The sequence below is a fragment of the Ursus maritimus genome, unplaced genomic scaffold (genome assembly GCF_017311325.1).
Source record: "Ursus maritimus isolate PB19 unplaced genomic scaffold, ASM1731132v1 scaffold_6, whole genome shotgun sequence".
NCBI lineage: Eukaryota > Metazoa > Chordata > Mammalia > Carnivora > Ursidae > Ursus > Ursus maritimus.
The window spans coordinates 54,145,010-54,166,081 of record NW_024426774.1 but is presented as its reverse complement, the minus strand read 5'-3'; the positions used below and the strand labels follow the sequence as shown (position 1 = coordinate 54,166,081).

At 38.4% G+C, this 21,072-nt stretch overlaps 1 pseudogene; it reads left to right on the top strand.

Moving 5' to 3' along the window:
* The first annotated feature begins 4,323 nt into the window (after window positions 1-4,323).
* Window positions 4,324-20,416, top strand: LOC121101065 (annotated as a pseudogene).
* Window positions 20,417-21,072: the final 656 nt, after the last annotated feature.

The following is a 21,072-nucleotide window of genomic DNA, read 5'->3' as shown; positions in this document are numbered from 1 at the left end:
TAAAACCACAAGGGAGTAGATCAGACAAGTAAAGGTGTGTTTGTTTCTCACGCAGTCCCCAGAGAAAGAGACTTGTTCATGTGCCTTAAGTGGGGGAATTTGGGCAATTTATTCCAGATAATTTAGGACAATGATATTCAGGTTCCACTGCGTGTCTTAGCTGTTCTACAGGGAACTGCTGCGTCTGTCAGTTCTGGTAAAGTCTCAGTTTGAAGATTGTTTCATTCCTGCGAGGTCCTTTGATAAATCAATGAGTGTCTTAATACTCTGTAGACATGAGCAAATGTAATTTGAAGAGAAATAACACTGGGAGGTAGAATTTGGAGAAGATATCATCCTCCTTTATGGCTTTCCCAGCTGACAGTGATTCAGGCCAATTGATTGAAAGAGAGACAGACCCATTATATTCACTGGAGGGGAAGCACATATTTATGAACGTATTTTTTCTGTTAGCCAGTTAATGCAACTAATACATTCTTAATTTTTCTTCTTGGCCTTGCATAAACTCCTTCAGGTCCACCTGGATGACCATCAACTTAGGTTCTTCCTTATCACTATCTCGTGGCTCCTGCCAAAGCCAGTTTCTGTAGGCAGAGTCATGGGCTGCCATGTAGCATTATTTATGGGAAGGAGAAAAGTGGACACTCTGCTTCCAGGTTTTCCCACATAGGTTTCTCTTAGCTTCTCCTTGCTTTCATGTTGTTTTCTTTGATATGTTTTAACCTATATTTTTCTAACAGTAGTGACGTTAACCTACCACTTTAAGAACTTTTTCTGAGGAGTGCCGCTTTTAGAGATGTGCGTCCCTTGTACCCCTAGCTATGCTTCTGGAAGAGAACATTCTTGCCCTCTTTTCTCCTTCCCATTCATTATTGTCTGTCTTCTTTCTTTCTTTTTCTTCCCTGTGCATTGTTGGATGGTCAAGACTGGAGCAGTCAGCGTTACATTAATACCTGCCATGAATTCGTTCCTGATCCTTCTCTTCTCTCCTCTCCCCCTTGGATCTCTGAGTCAAATGTCTGGCTGCAAGAATTTCCCTGGAGGAATTGTTCCCTTCCTCCAAGGTGGTTGAGTAACATTCTACATGTGGCAGGCACATGACTGCACTTTCTGCCTTTGCATGGGATTGGATGTTGATTGACAAGGCACCAATAGCAACTTTATTTTATATTCCCAGAGCTCAGCTAAGCCGTATTCCTCACCAAGTGGCAAAGGCTGGACTGAAGGCCTGGAGAAACTGGGAGTGTCTGAGTGAGTTTTGATATTTAATTTTGCTCTGATTCATTTGAGAGGCCAAAAGGGAAGACTGTGGGTGGTACAGAGCCTCTGGGGTGTAAGTGACACTCTGAAAGCATTCCTTCCTTTTCAGTGGCTGTTCCCTGATCTAACAGAAACAGAGGGCCACAGAGAAAACTCCTAAGCTTTAAAATTTAACTGGTGTGTTTGGGAAATTGAGAGAGGGGTGCATTCTTCCAAACTGGTAAAAAGACCTCCAACATGGAAGTAAGAAAAGCCCTTTAAAATAGCTGAAGACATATTAAAATAAATAGGGCCACCTTGTCTTTCCCCTTTCTGACAAGATTTTTCATGTAGCCACACAAACATGATCACTGTGCCTGGGAATCTCGGGGACTCGACAAACAACTGATGAATTGAAGACAGAGGCTTGGAGGGCTGTGCTGATTGTGGTTAAATCCCAGAGAAGACATAGCAAAGTATTGTATATTCCCATGTATTATAGCCCCCCTTCCAATATACAATATTTCATTGCGTCTAGGATGCCATCAAATGTAATAGATACCAATATTTTATTTTCCATTAAGAAAACAAGTTATCAATGAAATTATGATACGTTCTCACTGTAAGATGCATCCTGATTTTAGAGATTTTAATATGTGAATAGTCTTAGGGATAGGTGAAATACAATAATAAAAGATTGACAAATCCCAGAAGGGAAGAGAGACTCTGTACCCCTTCATCCAGTTTCCTTTACCAAAACACTGAGCTGATTGCCTTCACTTCCTTGGGATTCTCTTTAGCAGGTCAAATAGACCTTAACTGGTTTACCTTACCAAGTTGATGCGTAGGAGTCACTTTGGCCTTCTGCATATCTTTTATACACTTTGGAAAGTTAGAATTATCTCCTAAGCCCAGAGATGAGCAAATTTGTGAAGCAGATGGTGTATGCTTTTCAGATGTCTGATCTTGCTGAATCCGGTTCATTTTTGTGACACTCCATTTATTATTCTCCCCACCACTATGTGCCTTCATGTCCCATAATGACTGTCCAGGCTGCACTGTGGAACCCTGTCAGGGTGCATATTTTGAGAAAGAACCCCAAATTCCTTTATTTTTCATCTTCCATGTCAAAACTTACCTGTCCTGGATATCATTCCCATAGGCCCTTGTTAGGTGACTAGCTAGTTACTCTGAAATTGAATTAGTGATAAGCTGATAATAGGTTAGGTTATTCTTTCCAAGAAACACATTTTAAGGTGAATTGGGACCTTGTTGAAGATTGTTAATCCTAGAAGTGATTTTAGAGAGATCACAATAGTAGAATATTTGACCTTTAAGATATACTAGATTCTTCAAATCAGAGTATAGGACTCTTGAATAACATGGGTTTGAACCGTGTGGGTCCACTTCTATTTGGATTTTTCAGTAAATTCTTTGGAAAAATTTTTGGAGATTTGTGACAATTTAGAGAAAATTGTAGACAAGCTGCATAGTCTAGAAGTACTAAAAAAATTAAGAACAAGTTAAATATGACATGGATGCATAAATATATGTAGATACTAGTCTATCACTTGATACCATAAAATATACACAAATCTGTTATGAAAAGTTAAAATTTATCAAAACTTACAGTCACAAACACTGTATGTGGTGCCATAGTTGAGAGAAATGTAAACAACTGTAAAGATTCAGTATTAAATCATAACTGCATAAAATTCACTATAGTACAGACTATATACTACTGTAATAATTTCATAGCCACCTCCTGTTGCTATTGTGGTGAGCTCAAGTGTTGCAGGTATCTGTTTAAAATGCCATGTGATACTAATCACCTCCACGTGAGCAGTTCATCTCTCCAGTAAATTGTGTATCGCAGTAAAAAGTGATCTTTCGCAGTTCTTGGCGTATTTTTCATCACGTTTAGTGCAATACCATAAACCTTGAATAACACCATGGGACCCATACAGCGTGCCACGGGTAATGCTGGAAGTGTTCCCAAGAAACAGAGAAAAGTCATGACATTACAAGAAAAAGTCAGATTGCTTGATATGTATCATGGATTGAAGTCCACAGCTGAGGTTGCCCGCCATTTCAAGATAAATGAATCCAGTGTAAGGACCATTGTGAAAAATAAAAACAAACCAAAGCAAAAGGAGATTTGTGAAGCTATGCCAGCTATACCAGCAGATGCAAAACACCTTGCACTTTTTGCAAAATACCTTTTTATCTCATATGGAAAATGCAGCTTTTATGTGGGTGCAGGATTGTTATAAGAAAGGCATTATTTATAGACTCAAATTAATCATTTGAGAAAAAGCGAAGTTGTTATGTGACAACTTAAAGCAAAAAGAAGGTAAAGGATCTAAGCTGGAGAATTTAATGCCAGCAAAGGATGGTTTGATAATTTTAGGAAGAAATTTGGCTTAAAATATGTCAAGATAATAGGAGAAGCAGCTTCTGTTAACCAATGGGCAGCTGATGAGTGTGTGCATACCATTAAGAAAATCACTGAGGCAAAGGATATCTGCCTGAACAGGTGTTTCAATGCAGACTGAAGTGCTCTATCCTGGAAAAAAAAATGCCACAAAGGACATTTATTAGTAAGGAAGAGAAGTGAACACCAGGATTTAAGGCAGGAAGTGATAGGCTGACTCTACTGTTTTGTACAAATGCAGTCTGCTTTATGAATAGTACTGCCTGGCCTTATCTGTAAAGCTGTTAACCCCTGTGCCTTGAAGGGAAAAGATAAACACCAGCTGTCAGTCCTTTGGCTGCACACCAAGAAGGCCTGGACAACAAGAACCCTTTTTCTGGATTGGTCCCATCCATGCTTTGTCCCTGAAGTCAGGAAGTACCTTGACAGTAAGCCTTTTAAAGTTCTTTTGATATTGGACAGTGCCCCTGGCCACCTGGAACCTCATGAGTTTAATACCAAAGGCGTTGAAGTGATCTGCTTGCCCCAAACACAATGTCTGTAACTCAGCCTTTAGATCAGGGGGTCATAAGGACCTGTAAGGCTCATTACATACGTTACTCCAAGGAAAGGATTGTCAGTGCTGTGGAAGGGAACCCTGATAGAGCATCATGAAAATCTGGAAAGATTACACCATTGAAGATGCCATTGTTGTTATAGAGAAAGCCATGAAAGCTGTGAAGCTTGAAACAATAAATTCCTGCTGGAGAAAATTGTATCCAGATGTTGTGCATAACTTCACAGGATTTATGATGGAGCCAATCAGGGAAATCATGAAAGAGATTGTGGATATGGCAAAAAAGGTGGGGGGGGGGCGCGGAGGTGAAGGGTTTCAAGATATGGATCTTGGAGAAATTCAAGAGCTATTTAATAGACATCACACCAGAGGAATTAACAGAAGATGACTTGATGGAGATGAGTGCTTCTGAATCAATGCGGACAATGAGGAAGAAGATGTAGAGGAAACAGTGCCGGAAAATGAACTGACGTCAGACAGTCTCGCAGAAGGAGGCCAGTTCTTCAAGACTGCTTTTGACTTCTTTTATGATGTGGACCCTTCTATGATACGGGCACTGAAATTAAAGCAAACAGTGGAAGAAGGATTGGTACAGTATAGAAACACTTTTAGAGAAATGAAAAAGCAACAGTCAGAAATTACATTGTATTTCCCTAAAGTTACACCTAATGTGCCTGCCTCTCTGCCTTCCCTTCCCTCCACCTCTTCTACCTCTGCCACCCTGGGACAGCAAGACCAACCCTGCCACCACCTCCTCCTCATCATCCTACTCAGTGTGAAGACAATGAGGATGAAGATTTATGATGATCTGTTTCTGTACAGTGAATTGTAAATGGTCCTCATCCTGTACAGCTAATAAACTTATCTGTTGTATATGTGTACGAGTGTCTTCATGTGAAAATCTAACTGTACTTCAAGAACTGCATGAGACTTTTGTTGTCATTATTGCCTAAGTATTCATCGTGGAGAACACTGTATAGAAGTGAACAGCCTGTCCTTACGTAGGCATAAGGTGAGTGATACTTCATATAAAAATAACATGTTTTGTGCTATTTTATAACTTTGTTTTCAAAGAATTACCTTAATGTACAGTATGCCTCTTTCGTAATTGGAAAAACTGCAATCCTATCATCATAGGTAAGTGGCTTTTTAAAAAATGTAACAAATGAATATAACTATAATACTGTATGCCGTAAAAATTTTATGATGATTCATTCATTAGTGTATAGGCTAGGCTACCGCAAAATATTTGTATCAATTACACTAGGCTACCATAAAGCAGTCCAATCACTGCCTCTGATAATGATCAGTGCATGAATCATCATACCTGTAAGTAAATATGAATTTATTTTTCACATTATCTTTTCATTTTTGATGTTTGGTGTTAGTAATATGTATAACATCTTCAGTGTTTTGTATCATACAAAACGATATTGATATAGGTACTGACAGATGATTCATCTTGCAAACAGACTATGTAGACTTACACTATCAATAAATACAGTACAGTACTGTAAATGTATTTTCTCTTTCGGATGATTTTCTTAAAATTTTCTTTTCTCTATCTTACTTTATTGTAAAAGTCACTATATAATACATAGAACATACAAGATATGTGTTATTTGACCCTTCTTGTTGTTGGTCAGTTAATAGTAAGTCAATAGTAAACAGTAGTTAAATTTGGAGGAAGTTAAAAGTTACATGGGGAGTCAGTGACCCTAACTTCTGTGTTGTCTAAACGCCATATATATATACATATATATATATATATATGTGTATATATATATATGTATATATGTATATATATATGATAACACACACACGTATGTTCTAAGGCTTAAATTTACCATGTTAGTACACAGACTGATGGAACGATCTAGTGAAGGTCTATCAAATATCAAAAACTATTCCACACCCCTGAGCCTATGGTGCACACTATTATCTGATCACAGCCCACTTCTTATTGAGCTTAGATATGACCTCAGAATCCCTCTTAACAGAACTCTCACACCAAGTGATTGGAGTTGACCCATGAAATGAAGTCTGCTTTCTAGCTCTGATATAAGTCTTAGTGGGGGAGGATATTTTTCAGCTCACATATATTTCTCACTTATGAGCACAGCCAGTTTCTTTTTGTCTGGGATCTCTTCATCTATTAGGTTAAGGTGAAGGAAATAGTAAGGAAGTATATGAAATCTTGTTTTCAGAAGTATTTCAGTGTAAATGCGGAGTATTTTTCAGAAGTATCGGAGAAGGTGTTTTGAGGGTATAATGTGTGCTTGTCTGAAGCTCTCCTGGTTAATGTAAACACAGAATGAGGGCAGGTGTTAGGCTAAACAGAACAAAGGGAGAAGATTGAATGGCCGAGATGGCATCTGTGTATGGCAGTGTTGAAGAATGGATTAGCCTGAAAAGAGTCTGACGGATAACCTAGAGTGATCATGCAGTGTGGTAAGAGTGTAATTATAGAGTGTGTTTGTCAGCTGTTTTCCATCTCACTGAAGATGATGGCTCCCAGGCCAGAAGGAAATGCAGGTTTGCTTAAAGGAGGAACTCCCAGGCCAGCCCACGTAAGAAATCACATGTTGAGTGGTTAGCATGTAGTAGGTGCTCTTGTGTAGGGGGTGCCCAACTGTGGTTAAGTTCGGGGCTACAGATTTCCTGCTCTCAAGCAGCAGACTGGTGTGGAAGGAGGTATCCTCTTAATAGTGAACACTTACATAGTGCCCCTATGGAACTTGTAGGCACTTACATACATTAACTTACTGTCCCCAGTTTACAAATGAGGAACTAAGGCCTGGAGAAGTTCTGTAAATTGCTCAGGATCATACAGCTGGCAGTGGTTTATAAGCTACTTAGAGACAGAATTTACGCCATACATTCGGGCTCCAGAATCCTGAATCATAATACTGTGCTATCTCTCCTATCACTGTCTCACTGGGCAGAATGAATTAATCTGGAAAAAGAGAAGTATGAAAGAGAACTTTTCTGGGTTACTTAATTTGAGCTCACTGGGATGCAACTGTGGCCACTGAGAAATTCTTACTCATGAGCTATGTGGGGTTTTTCTTTTTTTGCAAACTTTGAGAATGGCTACATCCTATTTGCATCCCCAATGAAAAGTGCAGTCTTTGATAGGAAAAATGAAAGGTTGAATGAATGAATGATTACTTGAGTGTATGTATGTGTGAATGTATATTTGGATGGATGTATGGTTGGATAGATATATGTACGTATGGATGGATGTTTACAGTTGTTGTCAGATTAGTTTTGGAAGATAAACTAGGGGAGAGAAAGAACCTCTGTGGTTAAGAAGGGACATACCTTTCTGTCCTATGGTTGCAGACAATCTGTGTAAGCTTAGCAACAGCCAGAATTCAAGACTGTTCCTTCCAGTGAATTCAAAGATCATGTCTTGTTAAGACTTTCTCCATCACTTACTTTCTCCACAAAGACCTCTCAGGCTTAATCCTTCCATGCCAAAATTCTGATTTTCTGTTGTGTCTTTCAGCCCTTCTGTATGCACTTTGTACAACTAATATGGACTTCTAATGAATTCTAGTAGAAAATGAATTCTGTGAGGTTGCACATTAACTCTTCAGTACAGGTAACAGTTCATGTCTTATTTCTTTCATTCCTTGCCTAGTGTTTTGGTTTGACTCAAAATGGGTATTTGAGAAATACCATTTATATTAAATAGATTTGAATATTTCTTCCCAATATCAAGCACATGAACCAATGCCAGGCCCAGAAAGGGGACTTAAAGCACCACACCAGGGTTATCATAATACCTGATCCTGATTTTCATTGTTCAGAAAACAAAAATCTGGATTTTGCTGCTGTGATGTTAATCACCCCGTGTAATAATACCTGCATTTATTAACTCATTTTACTGCAGAGAATATATTCTGGGCCTCTTAGTTCTTAATCCTCTGCTTGTTCCTCTAAACCAATATTCTATTGGAGACTAGTCTAGAAAGTCTTGGTAAATGACAACAGCCACAAGAACACTTATTGATCACTAATAAGGTAGAATCTTCAGGGAAACTATCCAAGGCAGTGGTTCTGAAAATTTAGTCTGTGGGTCACGTGCCATCTGAATCAGCTTGAGTTCTCTCTCATTTAAAGTGCATATTCTTTCTCCTCACAACTACTGAATCAGAATACTTGCAGGCCAGCCCAGGACTCTGCATGTCCCTCACATTCACCATGTGATACATCCACAGATTTAAGGGACCGGCTGGTCAAATGTTTTCCTACAGTAGAAACCAATTATTGAATAGGCTTTTTGCATAAAAATGGCCTTAGAAGATGATTTAGTTCCATTCCCTTCAGTTACTTTTTAAAGAGATTTTTCTTTTTGTTTGTTACTTATCATCTTTCTGGACATTTAAAATGACATTTAAAGGGAGTAAAAGAAGGGGTGCCTGGGTGGTACAGTTGGCTGGGCATCTGACTCTTGGTTTTGGCTTGGGTCATAGGATCGGGCCGCATGTTGGTCTCCTCTCTCAGAGTCGGCTTGACTTTCTCCTGCTCCCTCTGCCCCATCCCTCACCTCACTGTTTCTCCAAAAAGAAAAAAGGAGTAAAAGAAAAACTGCAGTTTGGGCTGGGTCGTATATATGTACATAAAAATTGTTTTCATATACATATAAATATAATTTGTTTTCAATTTGTTAGCCTCATACACTTGTGATGGACAAAGTACATGTACAAAGAGGTTCCCTCTGGAAGCTGGCTTACTTAAAATGGGTAATCCTACATAGAAGTAATTTGGAAAAGAACACGTTTGGAAGAAGCTTTCTGTCTGAACTGGTTTCTTTTTGAATGGTGTTTTAATGCCATTTCCCACAGTCCCTTTCCTTCCTTTGATTTTTCCAGATGGCTTTTCATGTAAATTCTGAGACGGCCTCTACTCAGAGCAGAATTTGCAGAGAAGCACCATAACCAGTGGTCAGAGGTCTGGGACCCAGAGTCTGAGCCCCTGTTCAGGCTTCTTAGCTTTCTCACTCAGGCTCCATGGGTATGACTCCTTCCTCTTCCTCATTTTTAGGCTCTGCCTTTCCTCTATAGGTGCATAATGAGACACTCAAGAGATCGTTCCAGGCCTCCATTTTGTCATCAGTATAAAAGCAAAATGTACATTCCATCAAAGCATCATCAAAGGTACCGCAAAGTTTTTTTTTTTTTTTTTTAAAGTATACTCATAATATGCTGATAAACAGGAGTTCCCTTGCATCAAGAGGGTAAATTTTCTGCTAGGAAGATAACAAGACTGACCTGTTGCCTTGTTGAAGCCCATTTTTTTTCCCTTAGAGACAGTTTCAAGTGGGATTAATATTGGAATCTCAAAAATTGAGGCTCTTTTGGCTAAAAACAGATACTAGAATCCAAATGTGTAGTGGGTACACTGAAGCTCAGAGAAAAAGGATTTTCCGAAGTTACATAGCTAATCAGTGGCAGAGCTGTTGAATCAAGTCTCTCAACTCCTGATCCAATGTTCAGTTTAGAGTAGCACCAGAAAGAGGCCTGTCTCTTCTGTTGCAGATCTTTTCTGCATGCTCATTAGCATGGTTGAAAAGTGAAAGAGGCCACAGCTGGATTTCCAGGCATCAATGATTCAGGTCCAGAGGATGGCATCCCTCAGGCAAAAATGCACCTGGAGTCTTTTTTTTTTTTTTTTTTAAGGACAGGCAGAAACATTTTTTTAAAGCAAAAATTGGCTGTTATACAAGTCATACTATCCTTGTAAATTGCATGTGTGCTAAAAAATTAATATATAGACATAGTTTGTTTTTCACTTGCATTGCTGTGTGTTTCTCCAATTAGAAAGTGACAGCCCTTCCAGTATTAACTGTGTGCTGTTGGTATAGCTACCTCCCCTTCTGTGTTGTTCTTTGCTCATCTTTAAACGGGCCTAAGACGATCTGCTCTACCTAGTTTCTGAGACAGTTGTGTAGAAGAAATGAGAGAACTTTTATGATTATATTTCAAAAACTAGAATTCTTGAGATCTGATACAATTGTTGTACATTTCAAGAGTGCAACAGCCACTGAAAGACTAATGAGGAAGTGAAAAAAAAAAAAAAAAGACAAGAATAAGAGAGATGGGACTACCACTCATCCACCCTTTACAGCTTTCACGAGCTGTCCAGCCATTCTAAAGTCTGCATTTTAGGTGAACGGGTGGGTGAGATGTCCATACATCATTCTCAGTTGTTTCTTGCCCCCCACTTGTTCAAAATTCAAAATCATAGCATCTTCCTAGGATATTTCCTTCCTTCCTTCCCTGTAGTTTGAGTGGAAAGCTCCAGAAAGGTACAGTGACTACCCAATGATGTAAATTTTTCCAAAGATTCAGAGAGCCAAAGTCAGCCCAGTGAAAAAACAAATAAAGAAAATACTAAAATAACATTGAGGGCAGAGGCCCCCATAGAACCTGCCAAAAAGATATGAAGTTTGATTAGAATAATTATTTTAATTGAATTATCATTTTAAATCAATTAAGGGGAAGGATTTCAATGGAAGGATGCCAAGCCCTACGCATGGGATCCATTTGTTGGGCAGCATGTTGGGAGCCTAAATAATTGTACACTCATGCCCTCTTTAATAAACACTCACACACGTTCGAAAAACCTCTCACAATTGATCTTCACACCCAGGGCTGCAGACCTTGGCTCTGCTGAGCCCTGTAATGGGATAACTCAGGATGATTATGTGGTTTAGTAAATATCCATAAATTAAGGATAGTGTTTGAAGGCTGCCAGTAACGACCTCAGCTTCCCAGTATCCCCCAGAGGAGTGAATTAATTCTTCATAAGAGTTTGGGGCAAAGGCAAGCTAGGATGGAGAAGATTAGCTCCTTCTATTTCTCCCCTCCCATAATTGGTTACTTTCCTGGTCCCTCCCAGGACACTGGAAGTGTTTCACCAAATCTCTGGGTCTCAACAATAATGTACTTCGAAAAGGAGGCTGATTACATTGACTGAAATCCATCCTGGCAAAAGGCTTTTGCTGCAGCTGGTTCCATTTACATTTTGTATTTTTGGAGCTTGTGCCTGTTCCAGGGAGGGATGGGATAATTGATTTAAATCAAATTATGAAACGTGATACTTTGAATTCCTAAAAACATGTTTCCTGGCACTGCATTCAGCAGTGGAGCCCTCACAGGTATGATGGAATGGGATGGGTTGAGGCTGAGCCTCTCTTATACCACATGCAGGGTGTGTGTGTGTGTGTGTGTGTGTGTGTGTGTGTGTGTGTGTGTGTGTAGAGATCGGGCTGGGGTCTCTGCCTGAAATCACGAAGAGAGTCTTGTCTCCCCTTGTTGTAGGTGAGAAGCAGTCATCACATCTCTGCTATACCCCTTGCCAAATGTAGCCATTGATTTTAATAGTGAGCTTCTCGAGTTGCATCTCTTTGATCACAGAGCTGAAATTAAAGACGCTACATCCTGTAAATGACAAAGAAAATAGATGGGCGCTCAGGAAAAATGCTAATAACTTTAAGACTTCACTGTGTCACACATTCATTTCCATTTGGAAAGACAATTTGCCTCCTAGATTTTAAAAGCTATTTTAGAACAGTTTCAAAATCAAGATCCTTAATGTTGCTTTGCTCCCATCTGTAGCCTAAATTATTTGTAATTAAGTTAAATAGCTTCATATAAATAGTAGACCTATGCAGTCGGGGGAATGATTGTTTCACATACTTCCACGCTTTGTGGAATTGTGAGTAGCAATAGCATCTTTGAAAAGCAGTCCCCACTCTGTTTGGTGCAGCACTTTGATACGGAATTTTGGAAAATTATTCTTCCTCCAAATATTATCAGTGATTCACTTTAGACCCCGAGTCCAGTGACATAGCTAGATTTGAATTACATCTGTGTAACTTACTAGTTTGCAACCTTGAGTAAGGTATTTAACCTCTTTGTGCTTCAGTTTCCTTATTTGTAAAATGATGATCATAATAATACCAACCACATGAGATTATGCATAAAGTGCTTAGAACAGTTCCTAGTCTGTAGCAAGGCTATTATTTCTTTTTTTAGTCATTACTGAAGAAATAATAACATCCATCCTGACAATCTATAATTCTTGGAATGCTTCCAGCCATTTATTTGAATGGCTTGTTGGGCCTTGACATTTTCACTGACATGGCTAAGCACTCTTCTTTTCCGGAGACTCAGTCCAGCCCAGGGAGCAGCTTGGGAGGGTTGGAAGGTCTTGCAGCTTTGTAGCCCACTTTGAACTGTTGGACCTTGGAGTTTTATCCACTGGAGATGAGGCCCACTGAAAGGGTAGGTCTTTTTGAAACTCTGTCTTGACTGACATTATATTTACCTATGGGTAAACTTACGAGCAAAGATGTAACTCTCAGACCAAGAGTTAATTTTAGAAGACCAGTGCTTAATGTGGTGCCAGGCATTGTAATTTATTCAGAAAAGTGTGTGGCTTCTTCCAGCTTCTCCCCAGCAGCTGTCCCAGGTTTGGCTCTATAAGGGGTTTATTTTTTAGATGAGTCAGACTTGAAGACACTGTTTCCTTCCTAGGGGAACCCAGACATCTTTGCTCAGGCTTGACATACAGCCCCACCCCTCTCACTTTCCTGGGCCTTGGGAACACCAGGGAAGTCCAGGAGAAGGCTCAAGAGATAGGATAGGAAAAGATTTATACAACTTTGCCTTCCTGGCATGAGGTCAGGAAATATGGGGGGGGACCTAATCTAATGCTCAACTCTTTTAAGATAGAAATATCAAATAAAACTAAGTGCTTAGAGTCATTATTAAAATTAATTTTGACCTAAGTGATATATGCACATAGTTAAAATCAAATGGTACTAGCTAACATATAAGAGAAAGATCAGTCTGTTGCTCCCATTCTCACTTCCATTCCCCTAGAGAAATCTCTAAACTGTTTCTTCTGGTGTTTATCTCCATATTGCTAAAATGTTTTTTTTTTTCTATTTTTTCATTTACCGAATTTAGACATTATGTGTTGGTTCTTTTTGTGATAAAGATTTAGCTCTCTTAAACTACCAACCTTACTTCCTCTTCCTCCACAACCTCTCAATATGGTCATATCAAAAATTCTAATTAAATTAATAGAATTTCCATTATCACAATGATACAAATATTATCAGTATAGAATTAGTAGTATACTATGACTCTAATAATTGCCCTATTTTTACGCATATGTGGATTTGTATATACTTGTCAAGATGGGCTACATTTTGTTGGGTAACAACCCCAGGATCTTGTTGGCTCAAAACAACAGAAATTTATTTCTTGCTTATGTTGTAACTCAGCTATGGGTTGACAAAGGGGGGTGGAGGAGGGACTCTACTCATTAGAGTCCCTGAGGGTCCTCAGCTTTTGGGGCAGCCACCATCTTGAACCTAGTCAGTCTTCATGCCAGAAAGAAAAGTACTCTGTAGGAGATAATGCTAAGCGAAATAAGTCAAGCAGAGAAAGACAATTATCATATGATTTCTCTCATCTATGGAACATAAGAAGTAGGAAGATCGGTAGGAGAAGAAAGGGAAGAAGAAGGGGGGGGTAAACAGAAGAGGGAATGAACCATGAGAGACTATGGACTCTGGGAAGCAAACTGAGGACTTCAGAGGGGAGGGGGGTCCGGGAAAAAAAAAAAGAAAGAAAAGTACTCTGGAGGGCAACAAACCAGCATTTAAATGCTCTGGCCCAGATGTGATGCACATCACTTTTGCTTACAATTTGTTGGCCAGAACTACTCACATGGCTCCACCAACCACAAGATGCCCTTGAAGAGCAATTCTACCATGGGTCTGAAAGGTGGAGAGCTAAAAATATTTGGTGAAAAGCATTTAAAATTACCACCGAATTTTCTCTTAATTTTTCCCTGTTGGTCCGTTATACACAATTATTTGTGTTCCCCAAATGTTTAAATTTAAATTGAAGACCTTCTGCACAGTTGCCACAATGGAGATTTTCCTTTGCCATTCCCTACTTAAATGTTTTTCCTTTTTAGTTTATTCCTTTTTGTCAGTGGGGTACTATTTCAGTAGCTTCATAAGAAAGCGTATAGGGGAGCTAAAAGATTCAGGGAAGTTATAGCTGAGTCTTTCACAGCAGTCTTCCCTGCTCTTACCTTGAACTAATTTTTAGTTTGTCTGTGTAAAGAATTTTGGGTTGGAAATCACTTCTCACTAAAAACTTTTTTAAAGATTTATTTATATATTTTAGAGAGTGCTCGAGCAGGGGAAGGAACAGAGTGAGAGGGAGAGAATCTCAAGCAGACCCCCCACTGAGCATGGAACCCAACACGGGGCTTGATTCCACGACCCCAAGATCACAACCAAAGCCAAAATCGAGACTCAAGAGTCAGATGCCCAACCAGCTGAGCCAATGAGGTGCCCCCTCATTAAAAATTTTAAAGAAATTTTTCCCTCGTCATCTAGCATTTTATTGCTGTGACGAAGTCTTATGTCATTCTGATTCATGTGACCTGGATTTTGCATGTGACTTAGATTTTCTGAGTGGAATCTTTTTTAGAATTTTCACTATACTCTTATTCTGAAACTTCATAATGATGTGCCTTGGTACGAGTCTTTTAAAAATGATGTTTTTCCTCAGTATTCCATGTTCACCTGGGGTTCTAAGAATACGGGGCCATCAGAAGATTCATAATTTTAGTTTAGAGAAATTTTCTTGTATTTTATATTTGCTCATTTCCATCTCACCATTTTTTTGTTTTTGTTTTTTTTTATGGAACATTTATAAATTAGATGTTGGATTAACCAGGTTTATCATCCATGTCTCTTTCTTTCTCTCCTATTCCCAATTACTCTATCTTCTTTCTTTTTTTTTTTAGGTTTGCATAATTTTATCTTCCAAATCTTGTCCTGATTTTTAAAAAACGGGTTTATCATAATTTTAGTTTCCAAGAACTCTTGTTTTTCTCTGATTGTTCCTTCTCTGTAGCATCCAATTGTTGTCTTATGGACGTGTGATAACTTTTTATCTCCCTGAGGACATTAATTATAGTTTGTGAAATTTTGTTTTGCTCCTATATTATCTATGTTTCCTCTAGGTCTCTTTCACTCTGTTGGCTGTTCTCTCTTTTATTATGGAGACTTTTCTCAAATCTGGTCATCTATGAATGTCCATTCTCATTTAGGAATGGCATTGAGAGCTTTGCGAGCCTGTTAACAGGTGAGCTTCACTGCAATGTCATTGTATAGACAATAGCTTTTTTTTTTTTTTTTTTGAGAATGCTCATATATCAGCCTCTGGATGTCTGGAACTATTCCCCATCTCCAGCAAAGAATCTGACAGCAAGAACTCTGAGGGTGGGGCATATATATTGTTTGCCGTAGGAGTTCTTGAGACAGGACAAGTAAAGTAGCCTAGTTAACAGGCTCACAAAACTTCCTTAATGCTCCAGTTTTTACTTCCTCATCCTACCTATCCCTTCACTATGGCTGGAATCTCTCTAATTTATTCCTTTTAGAAGGACACACTTACAGTCTTTTTGCCTGGGGATTATGTGGTGTGAGGAAAGAGATTAAAGTAGGCAACTAATTTATATGCATACTTTTACCACTCCCCTCACCCCTGAAATCCCTATTTAGACTTGTGCCTCTCCCAGGCCTTATACAATACCCAGCACTGTTAGTTCCTGGGCCTCTTAAGGATTCTGTAAAGGATCATCACTCTGTTCCCATTGTGGTAGCTCCCTTTGCAAGGACTTCCGGTTTCAACTTTCCCCACTCAACTAGATTGGTCACCACTTCTTCTTGCTGTATTTTCCTTCTAAAAATGTATTAAATTTCTCATCTGCTGGTATTTCCTCTCCAGCTTTCTTGTCCTGAAGACTTATATTGTTTTTATTCCTTTATCATTATTTTAATGGGGACTGAGGAAGAAGAAGGGTTAAATGTTTGTGGTCAGGATGCCATATTTAACCGGAAATCTCTTTAATAAGATAAATTCATAGCTTTGGTGACATAGTGCTCACATTCCCATATTGTTCAAAACTGTTTTCTCTCTAGGCATTCTGATCCCTGAGCAAAAAAAGTCAGCCCTTTCTCAGGAGAACTTCAAATTCTAGACCTGAGACTGTGGTAAAATCGAGTGTTCTGGCTGAAGAGTAGCATTGCTTAGTTGTTTTAAAGCATGGGCTTTATCTGAGAAGGCTTGGTTTTGCATTTCAGTTCCATAGCTTTCCAGCTGTGTGACCCTGGGCAAGTTTCTTATTCTCTCTAAGTCTGCTTTCTCAGTTATAAAATATGGGCAATCATAGTGCCCACCTCCTAGGGCTGGTATAAGAATTAAGGAAGATAATACATGACCTGTAAAGTGCATAGCATGGTGCCTACCACATAAAAAGTATGTAATGATAGTAGTCCTTATTATCCTTATTTGAAATATTAGTATTTCTGGTTATATTGTGCCTAAAAGAAAAATTTGTAGCTCATTTCAGAATTCTCAAAAAATTGCAGGCTGAATCTATGACTTCAGATCACTCTCAGCAAGCACTGCTCTTGAATCTGAGTTTAGTTCATTTTCTAGAATCTGTATTCTGTCCTGCTTAGGTAGTAAGCTTATTTTCACTGGCAAGTTTAATTTAATGCTTAGTGATCTTTCAAACTCAGAAAGGCTGAGCCATATCCCAAAAGGTTGAAGTTAGTGTCAACCCATAGTTTAGAACAGATGTTGGCAAACTTTTCCCGTAAAGAGCCAGATAATAAATATTTTAGTTTTTGTGGTCTATACAGTCTCTTTCTTGGCTATTCATTTCTGCCATTAGAGTGTGAAAGCCTCCATAGACAACAAATAAACAAACGGGCCTTGCTGTGTTCTAATGAAACTTTATTTACAAAAAATGGTGGCAGTTGGGTTTGGCCATTGGTTATAGTTTGGCAGTCCCTGGCTCAAGGCATAGTGGGGAAGAGAGGGAGGCAGGGGAAGGTGTAACCAGATGAACATGAGTTCGCTTTTTGGTGAGTCAGAAACTGTACCAGGTTGAGTTGTTACACAAAGAAAACTTTTATTTGTAGCAAATAAGGAGATCAAGGGAAATGGCTTCCAAAACTGTGACTCCCTGAGCAAGGGCAGATGGGTTCCTTTTATTTAGGGTTAGGATGAATATTTAGATAGGGAAACCTTTGTCATTGGATATAGAGGCAGGCATAAGTTTGTGCATACACCGTAAGGAAACATGCCTATACACACATCGTATGTTATATAAATGAGGCTTGTACTCCTTCTTGGGCATAGATTTTAGTATTATAATGAGGTAAAGCTAGTTGTTGTTCATTCTAGATGTCACTCCATGGTCTGTCTGCAGGCGTGAGTCAAGGGTTAAACTCAAACTGGTTTTTGTGTGTGGGCTAGCTGGAGGTCTTGTCAGGGCAGTCGCTATTGCTAGAGGGGTGGTTTTGCTTTCCATCTGTCTGAGTTAAGAGATAAACTGGAAAGAAGAGCTTAAGGAAAAATGTGGGACAAAGGTTGGTGAGTACAAGCAGGTGGGTAGGTCTTGGGGTCTAGTTGGTGACAATGTGTGGAGAAAAGAAGGAAACAAATATACCTATGAAGAAAGAAATCATATCTCTCAAAGCAATTTGGTGATTTTAAGGAAGCTTAAGGATGCTATCATGAAATTGCTTGTACTTCTCTATCTGGTTGCCTTTTAAGGGGTGACCCTTGGGAAAAGTAAGATGAAGGAAACCTTTTTTTCTTTAAAGTTTTTATTTAAATTCCAGTTAGTTAACATACAGTGTAATATTAGTTTCAGGTGTACAGTATAGTGATTCATCACTGAAAGAAATATTTTTGAGTTGCAATATAAGGATCTTTGTGCTTTTCTCTTTTCCTTTGCATTCTTCTTTGACTCCCCCTCCCTTGGTTAGTGACTTCAAACTTCTTCTCCTGTTCCTAGCAGAGCCCATTAATATGAAAGGGTAAATTACTAGTAATAGTTTGGATTATGACTCCTTCTAAGGAATTCCTACTTTAAAAAATAAAATGAAAGAACATGACATTTCCTTTTAAGGAGTAGTTTTGGTTTTTTGGTTTTTTTTGTAATGTATGCAATGGGCGTACCTCATTTCTGAGCCTCACCCCATCCATAATCCTGTCTGGGGGTGTGGTTCAGAGATTGGGTGGGGATCCTGGTTTCTGTTGCAAATATTACTTGGAAATAAAAACAAATCTTCAGTAATTTCAGTTGTTTTGAAATGGTCATGTCAAAATGTCCTTTTTCATCAAAAATATAAGCTTAGCTTCCTCACAGTGATTTGATTGGATAACCCCAGTGGAACATACTCCAATAGAAAAAATAACCACACACACAAAAAAGTCTTAAACTTTTTGGTAATCATATTATTGGTGATAGTGCTGATATTGCTATCCTGCTGTTGCTGTGTATGTATATGGGATAATTCAAATGGGTTTTTATTTTGGTTTGTTTTAAGTTGACATTTTCATAGTAGTTTATTTAAAGAAATAAAGGTGAAATCAGTGAGATAAAGTGAAAATCCCATAGTCCTGAATTTGAATCAGAGGAATCAGTGTAAAACTGTAATATTCTTTCTTTAAAAAAAAGACATGTTTTCAAACAAGACTTGGAAATAATAATTACTCCATGCATCTGGATTCTGGTCACTAAATACCATTTCTTACCAAGGGATGAAATCTCCTTGGAGAAATGGATAATTCCATGTATGGGGAAAGAAATGTACAGGATTAGCTGGAACATCTTGTTAGACCAGATAGTAAGAAAACTCTCAATAATATGCGGATTATCTTAAAAAGACTCAGGAGACAATTTAAATAAACTACTTAGGAAAGATGGAACAGTTTTAAGCATTAATAAGAACTGAATGCAATCGATTTAATCATACAGAATGTGTTTAAATCCATGCGTTCATAATGGAACTTTAAAACAACGCATGCATGCGTGTGTGTGTGCGTGCGTGCACACACACACACACACACACACACACAAATACCCTCAACGCCTTACTGGTAACCTTTGGAGAGTACTAGGAAGCTACTTTACATTAAAAACTGGTAAGTAGAGAGAAAGAATCTAGCATGGATCCTGCTGTTCCTAATGATAACCAGCTAATTGATAAGAAGTTTCTCTTTATAGGAATGTTTCAGTTAATAAAAAAGAAGAAATAGAATTAGATTAGAAAATCATGATTTTTGCAAAACGGATGAGTCAGCAGACTTTTTTTGTAAAAGACCAGATGGCAAATGTTTTAGGCTTTGTGGGCCCTATATTCTCTGTTGCAACTGCTCAAGTCTGCCGTGGAGTGTGGAAGCAGCCATTGGCACTATGTAAACAAATGGACATGATTGTGTTTCAGTAAAACTTTATTTATAAAAACAGGGTGCACTGGTTGGATTTTGTCCATAGGCTGTAGTTTGCAGACCCCCTAATCTAGGTAATGATCATCATATCTGATAACGTCACAATAAAAGAGACCACCAGGTTTTGTGCCTCCTAATGGAGGTACACAGTTCTATCTTGGGGGGGAAGAAAAGAAAAGAAAATTAAACCAGAATCTGATCAAGCATCTAGATTTAATGACCAATTTTAAGAGAATAAAAGGAACAGAGGACCATATTAGAAAACCCAGGGAGAAGCAATTAGCAAAATCTAGACTCTGGGAAACTCTAGGGAACAACTGATTTCTTAAATACACAAAAGTTTCAAGAGGAAAAATAATATGGGGGAGTAATCTATAGGTTAAAAATGGCTTAAGAAATATATTAATGTAGCTTATAGTCCAGGGCCTGTTTCCTTACAGCAGCTCTATATTGCTGGAGAAGGAGAAAAGTGCTCGCTATCATTTCAGGATTAATTTATTCAAAAGAAATAACAGAAAAGTACTCAACAAGCAAAAATGTCTTGTGAAGGAAATGAAGGAAAACCACAGAACATGCCAAAGGTGGATGTAGACCCCCCCCTTCAGAAGATGTACCACAGAAGGAGACCTTAGAGAAGGGCTGACCCAACCTGGCCAGGGGTTTAAAGAGGAAACTCCAATGAGGAATTTGGACCCTGAAGAAATGGTAAGAGGAGTAGCTGAGTCAGAAAAGCTTAGGGAAGAGATAAGAGTAAGAAACAAGTTGTGATGATGCATTGGAAGCAAAGACATTCATGAAACTGCCCTTTATCCTGTGTGCTTTGGACCTTGAATCTTTTTTTGTCTGATATTAAAATCTGGCCCCTGCTTTCTTTCTGTTAGTATTTTCTGATGTATCTTTGACCTTCGTTTGACTTTTAATCATTTGGTGGAATTTTGTTTTAGATCTTTTCCTTGTTACTAGCATCTCACTGGATTCTGTATTTGACCCATTGTGCAGGTCTGTTTAATTGGAAAGTTTCACATATATGCATTAAAATATATTCATTCTGTATCATAAAGTAAAACATAACAGGTTACAAAGCAGTATATTTAGTATCAGTTCATATATGTAGGATTAAATTCCAGATTGTATGTATGCATGCATGTGTATATACATACATACATATATCAAAAACTTAACTGCTTATTTCCTTATGGTATGAGCTTTTTCTTTTTGATTATATATAATTTTCATGAATACATGTCATGTCACACACAAAGAATTAAAGTTTTATGATTAAGAGTCAAATAATTTGTAACCAGCTTTTAAGGGTAATGGGGGCACCTAAATTCTTCATAGAATAACTATAAAAAACATGTAAACCTCAAATTACCTCTAGATCTCTTAGCCAGGGGGATAAAACTGGAAATTATTACAGATTTAAAAAAACATATCAAATAATTTCAGTGGGTAAATATGGTTGTTTCCCTGTAAAGATGGTCACC